The sequence below is a fragment of the Otolemur garnettii genome, unplaced genomic scaffold, assembly GCF_000181295.1.
Source record: "Otolemur garnettii isolate 467f Iridium unplaced genomic scaffold, OtoGar3 scaffold00008, whole genome shotgun sequence".
Taxonomy (NCBI): Eukaryota; Metazoa; Chordata; class Mammalia; order Primates; family Galagidae; genus Otolemur; species Otolemur garnettii.
In genome coordinates, this window is record NW_003852403.1 from 17,312,817 (window position 1) to 17,324,622 (window position 11,806).

Consider the following 11,806-nt stretch of genomic DNA (forward strand, 5'->3'; position numbering starts at 1 on the left):
GGGATTCGAACCCGCCACCTTAGGTGTACATGGCTGGCGCCTTAGCCGGTTGAGCCACAGGCGCCGAGCCTTTATTTTTATTTTTTTAGAGACAGGATCTCACTCTGTTGCCCAGGCTAGAGTGCAGTGGTGCCATCATAGTTCACTGCATTCTCAATGGAACTACTGACCTCAAAAGATCCTCTTGCCTTGGCCTCTCAAGTAGCTAGGACTACAGGTATGCCCCCACATCTGGCTAATTTTTTAAATTTTTTGCAGTTATGAGGTCTCACTAGATTGGCCAGAGTGGTCTTGAACTCCTGGCTGCCTTTGATCCTCCAACCTTGGCTTCCCAAAGTGCTGGGATTATAAGTTGAGCCACCACTTCTGGCTACATTACCTACTCAAAGTAATAAATATTTTTAAAGTCTTCAGAAAATGGTATAATAATACAAACCAGTTTTATATTATTAATATTGTATGCCTTTATTCATTCAAACATTTGCTAGAGGGATGGCAAACTTATGACTCATAGGCTTGTTCTCCTTTCTCTCGCATCCTTAAAAGATGCAGCTCACTGATTACAGCACTCTTCCCACCGACCTTGACTTTCTTAACACTCCACTCCTTTGGCCACCACCAATTAGTCAGAGTTGGTAGTGGAGCAGAAAACTATGTCATTCTTGGCTACTATGTGCTGGGCCTTGTGCTGGGAAGGTGGAGAAGAAAGTAATCTCCTAAATCTTTCCTGGCTTTAAGATTCTATGACAGCAGGGCGTGGTGGCTCACGCCTATAATCCTAGCACTCAGGAAGGCCAAAGTAGATGGATTGCTTGAGGTCAGGAATTTGAGACCAGCCTGAGCAAGAGCAAGACCCCATCTCTAAAAAAATAGCTGGGCATTGTAGTCCCAGCTATTTGGGAGGCTGAGGTAAGAGGATTGCTTGAGCCCAAGACTTTGAGGTTGCTGTGAGCTGTGACACCATGGCACTCTATCAAGGGTGACAGAGTGAGACTGTCTCATTCTCTGACAGAACTTAGTTCATTCACCTCCTTTTGCGTGTATGCTAGCGTCACTTATATCACACATAAGGCTTCCTAGGAACTGCCCTAGCTCCCAAACTTCTAGAATGCTATTAGAAATTAACCTTTAAATTGCCAATGTAGGCAGTCACTTTGTGAGTGCAATTAGAGATGGCTGAAAGGATCACCTACAGTAAAATATTTTCCCCATCTACATGTCACAGCCTGTAGATGGGAAAAATATTAAGAGGATAATACTAAGGCCAATTATTTGGGTAAAGTCTATGGTGTTTTTTTAAAAAAACTTAATTTAAAATTCAAAGGTGTTGGGTGAGGGCAAAGATTATCTACAAAGATGTTCATTATAGTATGCATGGTAATGTTAAAAAATTGGCACCATTGGGCAGTGCCTGTGGCTCAAAGGAGTAGGGTGCTGGCCCCATATGCTGGAGGTGGTGGGTTCAAACTCAGCCCCGGCCGAAAACCGCAAAAAAAAAAAAAAAATTGGCACCATGTCCAATAATAAGATATTAGTTAAATAAATTATGAAATGCTCATTTGTATGAGCTATCTGTCTATTTAAAATTTCATAGAACAGGGTGGCGCCTGTGGCTCAGTGGGTAGGGCGCGGGCTCCATATACTGAGGGTGGTGGGTTCAAACCCAACCCCGACCAAACTACAACAAAAAATAGCCGGGCATTGTGGCAGGTGCCTGCAGTCCCAGCTACTCTGGAGGCTGAGGCAAGAGAATTGCCAAAGCCCAAGAGTTAGAGGTTTCTGTGAGCTGTGATGCCATGGCACTCTACTGAGGGCGATAAAGTGAGACTGTCTCAAAAAAAAAAAAAAATTCATAGAACAGTGAATAATACACAAAACAGTATATGGAAGTGTAATTGATACCCCAGTTGAAAGTTTTTTTCATTTGTGCATCAACCATGTGGAACAATAGTTAAAGCAGCGATTCTCAACCTGTGTGACCCACAGGAACTATATTAAAGGGCCACAGCATTATTATGAAAACAAAACTTTCAGGTATTCAAAATAAAGGTTTTCTTTCTTTCTTTCTTTCCTTCTTTCTTTTTGAGACAGAGTCTCACTTGGTCACCCTTGGTAGAGTACTGTGGCATCTTAGCTCACAGCAACCCCAAACTCTTGGGTTTAAGCGATCCTCTTGCCTCAGCCTCCTGAGTAGCTGGGACTACAGGCATCCACCAAAACACCTGGCTATTTTTTAGAAATGGGGGTCTCACTCTTGCTCAGGCTGGTCTTGAACTCATGAGCTCAATCCACCCACCTCAGCCTACCAAGTGCAGGTATTACAAGCATGAGCCACCACAACTGGCCTAAAATAAAGGCTTTCTTTAATGTTTCAATGTAGTGTTGATGACCTAATCTCTGGTGTTAGAACTGGTTCTTATCCCAGTTCTTTTTTTATTTTTATTTTTAGAGAGAGTGTCTTGTTCTTGCTCAGGCTGGTCTCAAACTCCTGAGGTCAAGCAATCCTCTCACCTCCCAGAGTGCTAGGATTATAGGTGTGAGCCACTGCGCCAAACTTCAAATCTGACACTTTTAAACTTCCTAGTATAAACCTGGGAAAGTTTAACTTTGACAAGACTCAGTTTACTCATCTAAGGACAAGGATAATAGCAGTAGCCATCTCAGAGGTTGAAGCGATGATTAAATGTGCTTGGCATTTAGTAAACATTCAATAAATGGTAGTTACTATTACTATAATAAATGTTATTATATAACAACCGTGGCCACTTATGATGGTCTCCAGTTTACACTGACACCTTTGGGTGTACTTTCCGGCTCATATTAACTCAGCACTACTCTTCTTTAGGCTTTAAGAAGACTCTATGGCTCGGCGCCTGTGGCTCAAATGGCTAAGGCGCCAGCCACATACACCTAAGGTGGTGGGTTCGAATCCAGCCCAGGCCTGCCAAAACAACAATGATGGCTGCAACCAAAAAAAATAGCAGGGCGTTGTGGTAGGCGCCTGTGGTCCTAGCTACTTGGGAGGCTGAGACAGGAGACTCGCTTGAGTCCAGGAGTTGGAGGTTGCTGTGAGCTGTGATGTCATAGCATAGCACTCCACACAGGGTGACAGCTTGAGGCTCTGTCTCAAAAAAAAGAAGACCCTGTTATTGAGAATCTCATATGGAATAAACTCAATTTTTAGTTATAATCTGAATATTTTGGTGCCTGTGGCCCAAAGGAGTAGGGCACCAGCCCCATATGCCAGAGGTGGTGGGTTCAAACCCAGCTCTGGCCAAAAACTGCAAAAATAATAATAATAATAATAATCTGAATATTTTAGCTGAGGCATTGACCAGAGAATTGACAAGAATTGTCAAGAAAGGATAAGTTAAGAAATGGAAGTAGAACTAGTGAAGCGACTTAATCCAAGGAAAAGCTTTGAAGAGAAACTGAACTGTCAATCTGAAATTAATTCAGCACATCTATATATTCTATTGAAATACTCACAGTCTCATGAATGAACTGTACTGACTTTGGATCGTTGGACATATTCCCTTTGCTTGGGCCGCTCCCCATCCCCACCTCCCTTCACTATCTTAGTCCTACATGATCTTCAGTTCCTAGCGGAGACATTACTGCCCTGGAATTTCTTCTCTTCCCTGGGTTGAGATCCTCTCTAGTGTGCTCCTAAAGCTCATTATCCTTAATACAGTGTCCAAACACAGCACATATCAGGATATATCAAATTTTTCTCTTTACTTTTCTGTGTCTTTTACTTTGTTTTGAATATCATCATGTCTGCTTGAATTATTTTATTAGAATGGGCCTGCTAAATCTATTGCTTTTTGTCTTTTTTTTTTTTTGGTTGTTTATCTTTTATTTTAAATTGCAGGGTAAAGCAGAACAGACAGAGGAAGATAAAGAAAACTTAGATACAAAGATAAACTGGTAAAGGAATCCATGACTTTAAGGTGATTTTCAAATGAAAATTTATTCATGGTAGGTAAAATGACTGAAATCATGCTTTACTTTCATACCAAAAAGTTTAAAAAGCATCTGATCATAATCAGAAAAGCTGGTTTTGAATTCCAGCTCCAACAATAAATTACTTTGTTGTCTTAAGAAGGTCACTTAATACATCCAAATCTCAATTATCTTCAACTATCAAAGAGAATAACAATTCTGTCTCTGAGGGTTCCGAAATGAAAATGCATATGTAAATTGTCAAACTGATAAATATTAGCTAAAATAGAAAATATGAAGACGTATTTTTTTCAAGTATTAATTTAAAAACTTTTGCTTTTAAGCATTACTTTTAAAACTATCTGTTATGAAATTTATACTTTAAGAAAGCCCAAGTACAATTATAGATAAATTAGGTTTCATTCATTCATAAAATAAATATTTACCAAGCATCTACTATGTGCCAGTCACCCTTTTAGGCACAGTAGATTCAGTGGTGAACAAAAGATAAAAGTTTCTGTTCTCATACAGCTGACATTCTAGTGGGGGAAAATATCAATGTTAAGAAGAAAAATAAAGGTTCAGTACCCATAGCTTAGGGAGCTGGTTCTATACACTGGGGGCTGGCAGGTTCAAACCCGGCTTGGGATTGCTAAACAACAATGACAACTACAACAACAACAACAAAAATAGCTGGGCATTGTGGTGGGTGCCTGTAGTCTCAGCCTGAAGACGTGAGTGTTTGATGTGAAGATGTGAGTGTTTGAGTCAAGCTCACTGTGCCAGGAAGAGAATGAAAAAGAAGAGTGGAAGAAAATGAGGTAGGAAAGGTACAAGATTGGATCATATAAGGCCTCGCTGACCATGGAAAGGACTTCAAATATCATTAAGCATGTGAGTGGAAAACCATTTTAAAGTCTTGAGAAGCAGATGACATGGTTTTGAAAAAGTTCCATCATGGGTGTTCTGCAAAGGATTAAATGAAGGAGGAGAGAACAGAAGCAAGCAGATCAGTTAGGAAGCTATCACAGTAGGCTCTGTGCAAGATGATGGTGGCTTAGACCAAAATGTGGTAGGTAGGAGGGGGAGGTGGTAAGAAATGGTCAGATTTGAGATATCCTCAAAAGGAGAGCCAAATATGATTTGCTGATAGATTGAAGTGGGACCTGAGAGAAAGTCAAGTCTGCCTCTAGTATTTATGTCTGAGCAATTGGTTGGTTGGTGGAATCATTTGACCAAATGAGGTTAAGTAGCAGGTTTCAGAAAAAGAAATCATGAATTCTCTTAGACATTTCATTTGGGGTGGTCAGAATGGCATTTGGCTTTGTTCTCTCTTTTCTATTTCTTACAAAATTTAAACTTAGATTTTATGCCAGTTTCAAAATAAGAATAAGTAATTGTCCTTGCAAACAGATCCTGGCATTGGTGAAATGGCACCAGGCCGGAAATGAAACAAGGTTGCATCATTCATCAGGATAGACTTAAGTGAATCATAAATTAATTTGGTGTCATAGTTTATTGAACTTCCTTTACTTTACTAAATATCTCTATTTTTTTTTTCTAGGACTTTTCCTGAAGAGAACATTTGCTGTAAGACTTGTAAAAATGTTAAGTTTGGTTCATAAAAACAAAACTCGGTGCTGATACCTTTGGGCATATTTCTGAACTCAGGTTAACTCAGTGCTACTCTTTTGTAGGCTTTAAGAAGAGCCTATTGTTAGGAATACCATATGGAATAAACTCATTTTTTAGTTATAATATGAATGTTTAGGCTGAGGCATTGACCAAAGGATTGATAAAACCTGATATTAAGAAACTTGAGGGCGGTGCCTGTGGCTCAAAGGAGTAAGGCGCTGGCCCCATATGCCGGAGGTGGTGGGTTCAAACTCAGCCCGGGCCAAAAAAAAAAAAAAAAAAAAGAAAGAAACTTGAATTCTTGGGCAAGTCAAGTGAATTGCCTGTGACTCAAAGGAGTAGGGCACCGGCCCCACGTGCCAGAGGTGGTGGGTTCAAACCCAGCCCTGGCCAGAAAAAAAGAAAAAAAGAAACTTGAATTCAAACATAAATGCTAAAAAATAAAATAAATATATAAATACTGAGGTTGGCTGTGAAGTATCATTAGATATTTAATAAGAAAAAATATCTGGGAAGGAGGAAACCAAGATCTTAGTCAAAGGAAAGAAAATTTCAGTCAGGAATTAAGTTCTGGAGAGCTATTGTATAGCATGGTGGCTATAATAATAGTGTAGTGTTTTTCTGAAAATGTTTAATAAAGTAGATCTTAAATGTTTCCAATGTTTAAGAGCTAGACCCAATCTCTAAAAAATAGCTGGGTGTTGTGGTGAGAGCCTGTAGTACCAGCTACTCAGGAGGTTGAGGCAACAGGATCACTTGAGCCCCTGAGTTTGAAGATGCTGTGAACTATGACGCCACAACACTCTACCCAGAGCTACAGAGTAAGACTCTGTCTCAAAAAAAAAAAAGTTTCTCCACAAAAGCGATAAATATGCGAAGAGATGGATATGTAAACAGCTTGACTTAATCATCTCACAATGGATACATATATCAAAACATTCCATCAGACACCATAAATACATACGATTTTAAAAATCAATTAAACTTAATAAAGCTGAAAAAAAGAAACATCTTTTCTATACTTGCTTTAAACACTACTCTGCATTCACGATGGTATGGGGAACACATCCATAAAAGAACCAAAAAACTTCAATGAAACCCAAATCTGGTTTTTAGATCGACACAAAAATAGTCTAATAGTTAGTAATGATTTGTAAAAAGTTCGAAATAGGAAAAGACAATCAAGTTTAAGGAATGCACCTAAAACTTAGGACAAGTATAACTACCTGCTTACTTCAGAGGTTTGTTTGTGAATGCACTTTAAAAACATAGAACGATGTGGAAATTTAAGGTAATCCCTTTGTGCTGATGTACAAATGTTATGCTTTTTGGAGGAAGAATAAATTTTTAAATACTAGACTTTGATCTCTCTCTTTAATGCCAGTATTTGCCTGTTGGTTTTGCCTTCTTACAAGAGAAGTCTCTACGTTCTTTTGGAGAAACTGAATCCCAGGACATAGGTACTGGTCCTGGAGAGTTGTTTACAGGTCATCTTTTTAAGTTTGGCTTCACATGGAATGCACTTTGTACACCATTACAGTATCCATCCTCTCACTATTACAGTGATCATTCCCTTCCTAGTCTTCCTTTTAGTCTGTTTTTGGTCTGAATGGCATTAATAATTGAATAAATTAGTGTGTAATGAAATGCCAGAGTAATAACTTGGATATGGACATAACATTTCCATATTATAAATTGGAAATAAGACCTATTCTCTCAAAGATGTTTTAGTTTGAAAGAAGAAAAAACAGTAGACAAAGATAAATACAGATACATGTACACATTAGAAAAGAATGTTGAAATGAAAAGGCAGAGCAAAAATAATGCATAGGAGAATCAGTGGGAATTAGTTAGTATTTTCCTTAAGGCCAGGGGTTAAGGTATGAAAAGGTTTTTAGCAAATAGGCTAACTGAGTAGGCCGTTCTCCTATTGTTGTTGTTTATTTATTTTATTTTATTTTATTATTATTATTTTTGAGATAGAACCTCAAGCTGTTCCCCTGAGTAGAGTGCTGTGGCATCACAGCTCACAGCAACCTCCAACTCCTGGGCTCAAACAATTATCCTGCCTCTGCCTCCCAAGTAGCTGGGACTATAGGTGCCCACCACAATGCCTGGCTATTTTTTGGTTGTAGTTGTCATTGTTGTCTGGCAGGCCTGGGCTGGATTAGAACCCGCCAGCTCTGGTGTATGTGGCTGGCACCTTAGCCTCTTGAGCTACAGGTACTGAGCCTATTATTGTTTTTTATATACATTTTTTTCTTAGCCATTCTCAATAGAAAAGTATTATTATTGTTTTACTAGAAGGTAGGGAACAGCAGTGTCTGTGGCTCAAAGGAGTAGGGCGCAGGCCCCATATGCCGGAGGTGGCGGGCTCAAACCCAGCCCTGGCCAAAAACTCAAAAAAAAAAAAAAAAAGAAGGTAGGGAAAAAAGTAAAGATAGCTTCTGAGTGGAAGAAAAAGAGATTAGTTGCTATGAAACATATTAGGTACATTTTTGTATATAGAAGAGACTAAACATATAGGGAAGCATTAGTATGCAGTGGTTCTCAACCTTCCTAATGCCGCAGTGTATTTTCACTGTTAAAAAGGGGTTGTGACCCACAGGTTGAGAACCACGGAAGGCTCTAAAGCCAGAGCCCTAAGTTACTATTTAATTTGAAAGATAGCAAAGAAATAGGGCAAAAAGTAAATCCTAAAGGGTAATATAGAAGGCAAGCAAGTAATCCTAGAGTCCAAAAGGGATTTGGTGGTAGCCACAAAAGTGACAGGCAAGGGCAGCTTTTAGATCACTCTCAAGATCTCCATTCACAATGAATTGAACTGATAAACTGTTATATAGGAAATCCCAAATGAGAAACATTTGTCAATCCCCATTGATTCAAAGATCTCTTATTTTTTAAATAAGAAAAAAATATATCTCCTTCATCCTTCTTTAGTTTCTTACTATTTGTACTAATTATTTTTAGATGAAAGATTTATACAATTTTAAGAGAAACCAGGGGTATCACCTGTGGCTCAAAGGAGTAGGGCGCTGGCCCCATATGCCAGAGGTGGTGGGTTCAAACCCAGCCCCAGCCAGAAACTGCAAAAAAAAAAAAAAAGAGAGAGAGAAACCAGCATATGTTTTTTTTTTTAGATGATTAAAGATTTGAAAAGATAACTTCCTTAATTAAATTGATATTATATGTTTGATAGATTGAGAGAAGAGTAGGTACCCCCCAAAAGCTTGGGATCTTAAGATCAAATTCGAGTTCAAGTCCTTGGTCGAAAGGCTCTATTGAGCCCCTCCTGGAGTGCAGAGTGCATTGTGACTCCAACTCGAGGTCTACTAGCAGGCAGCCATACAGAGCTTGTCAAGGTGACTCTGTTTGTACATGAGCCCTGAGAATTCTCTAGTGACTGTAGGTAAATAGTCCCACCAACTTTTGTTTCTATAAAAAATATATCCAGCTGAAAATAAATTCTTAAATTTCTAAAGAGACCATTCTGTCTATACCTGGGTTGTTCCCTTTAAGCACATGCACAATACTCTAGTAGTTTTAAAAGCACTTGGTCAACTATGATGCACCATAGAAATTTAAGAAAATATCTTTGCGATACTTGATTCTTTTTCATCCACCAGGAGAAGGAAAAGCTGCTAACCCTTCCATTTTTCTAACTTGTTATAGGTAGTAACACCAGGAGATCAGTAACACTTTCGTCAAATCTCAATGTGAATGAAGGAAATTAATTATTCTGGAGCCATCACTAAAATTCGTTTTATATTTTTGGGTTAATGAGCTGAGTCCATTATTCCTGTTATGTATAGGAATTAACTGTTGAAAAATTGAGCTCTCACCTTTTCATAGACTAACATTGGTTAACTAAAGTCCTTTCAAAATGGAACCTGATTTATTTGCTGTCTCATTTCTTCTAAAATAAATTTGCCAAAGCGACTTTCAAAACCAGCTAGGATAAAAACTCATTTAGTTTCTTGTGTTCATGAATTATGGCTGAGTGTTCCACTGAATGTGCCTTTCTAAACACATTGTAATAGAAACATGTAATGGACTCTGTATTATAAATTATACATATATGGAAGAGTGAGAGTTTAACACATTATTATGAGTTATAATAGCATTAGCTATATGCTAGAAGTGGGAATAGAGACACATTGTCAGAATTTGGATAGTGTCCAACTGTTTGTTTCATAGTCCATTATTATAAGATTCTGTAATGCCTATAATTTTGTCTCTTGGTATCTCTGTAAGTATGTGTCCATATATTTCAGATTTCCTGGATGGCCTTGATTATAAGTATTTTGACTGTTGTCAAATCATATGTGAAACAGCATTTAATTTTTATTTTAAATAAATTTAAATAAATTTAAATAAATTTAAATAAATAAAATAAAAAATTTTTATTTTAAAATATACATTTATTATAGCTGTAAGTATAGGCATTATCAATTTCTTAGAAAACTACTATGAATTGTATATGAACTTAAGACTTATTATTAAAGACAATAGAGTCATGACAAATTTTTAATTTTAGAGCTTGTAGAATTCATTTCATTATTACTAAGGTGAAAGTAATTAAATCATAGTTTTTTGAGAAAGCAAACTGAATAACTATTTTTGTGTCTTTCAAGCTGAATGATGCTAGTATCTTTAATAAGTATTTGAAGTTATGCTGATAAAATAATAAAAGTTCTTAGCACTTTTATTTGTAATGTTCACTTTTGAGGACTGGATATATACAACAATGCATCTTTTCTCTTTCTTTGCTTAAATGGTTTTTAATATATAATTCAAGATGTGCATCTAATTACTGCTAATGGTGCAATGTACCAGGCCAAACATTTGCCACTGACTGTCAAGTGTCTTTCTGATGTAGCTGAAAAGGGGTGGGGGGGGAGAGAAAGGAGAAAGAAAGAGCAATGTCCCTTGAGCAAGACTTTCTGCAGCTGTTGTGTACATTAATCCAGGGAGCAGATCTTCCAACACTAAATATAGAAAGCATATCCTTTTACATGATAAAAAAAATTTTAAATGAAAGTCTTTAACTATGGAGTCATATTATTTTAGATTTGATTTTCCTTTAAAAAAGGAAAGCGGCATTTTATACATACTCTCTGTATAAACATTATTTTAATAAATAAATGTGTGGAAAATGCCAATGATATGAGGAACATGTCACAACTTTCTCTGGTGAGATATTTTTCCTTAGGACTCAAATCGGCTGTGAGTCTCATCAATCCTCTCCAAAATCTACATATAGAAAGCTTTATTTTTTATTTACTTCCATGTCCTGTCACATATAATTAGGAAGTTATCCTAGGTTTCATTCTAAATAACAGTAATTAGCTCTCTGAAATATCCCCTTTTTTTCCATTGTCAGTGCCCTGTTATCAAAACACACTTGTGAACTTAAATCTGGATATTACCTTTCTTTTTTTAGTTGACCCAGATGAGGATGTCCAACCCAGGCACTCCACTGCGATGATAATTATCCAGGGAGAACTTTTAGATGGAAGCACAGGAGAAAAGGAAAATTCTTCACGTCCTTGGAAATAGAGAGTAGTAGTCCATAGAGAGTGAGGAGTTAACCTTAGTTTCAGTGAAGATGTCTGTAAGAAGCTGGACAACCTGTCACCACCGGAGCCAGAGCATTTGTCAGCTCACAGGTCCCAAGTTATTTTGAGCTGTATAAACCATGTGCCTGTGAAACATTCCACCTGATTGGACAGGAGAAAACTGAGCAAAGAGATTCCATGGCAGGACAGCACCTATGCGGGGTGGGGGTCAATTGATTCTTCCATCTGTAGAATTTCACTTATACCTAGAGGCCTAAGCTGCTTGTTGATTTAAGTTTGGAATTAATACTACATTTCATCTGACCAAACATGGCATTACTTTTAAAATGTATGATTTTTAATTGCTAAGATCTTTAATTTTAGTCAATTGGAAATTTACTGTTGCTTACTCACTGATACAGTTTAGGAAGGTTGGCTACAAAAAGCCAATATGAAACTGAAGTTTAACATTTTCAAGCTGACAGCTTTTTTGAAACTGTTTGTTGAAAGCTAGCAAAAGTAGAGAAGATAACTAACGTTAAAAGCTCCTGATTAGGCTCGGCGCCTATTGCTCAACCGGCTAAGGTGCCAGCCACGTACACCTAAGGTGGTGGGTTTGAATCCCCAGCCCGGACCCGCCAAACAACAATGACGGCTGCAACCAAAAA

At 37.8% G+C, this 11,806-nt stretch overlaps 1 protein-coding gene across 3 annotated transcripts in view; it reads right to left on the reverse strand.

The window, feature by feature from the left end:
- Positions 1-11,806, reverse strand: part of MYPN (myopalladin) — a 100,808-nt gene that overhangs the window by 85,119 nt on the left and 3,883 nt on the right. Inside the window, exon 2 of one of the 3 annotated variants that reach the window (XM_003783618.1) lies at positions 11,010-11,128. The exons of 1 other annotated variant lie outside the window; for it this stretch is intronic. The gene's annotated coding sequence lies outside the window, so the exon portion shown is untranslated. Of the gene's footprint in view, positions 1-11,009; positions 11,483-11,806 lie in introns of those variants that run through there. One more of the 3 variants, XM_003783617.1, reaches the window with a different exon arrangement.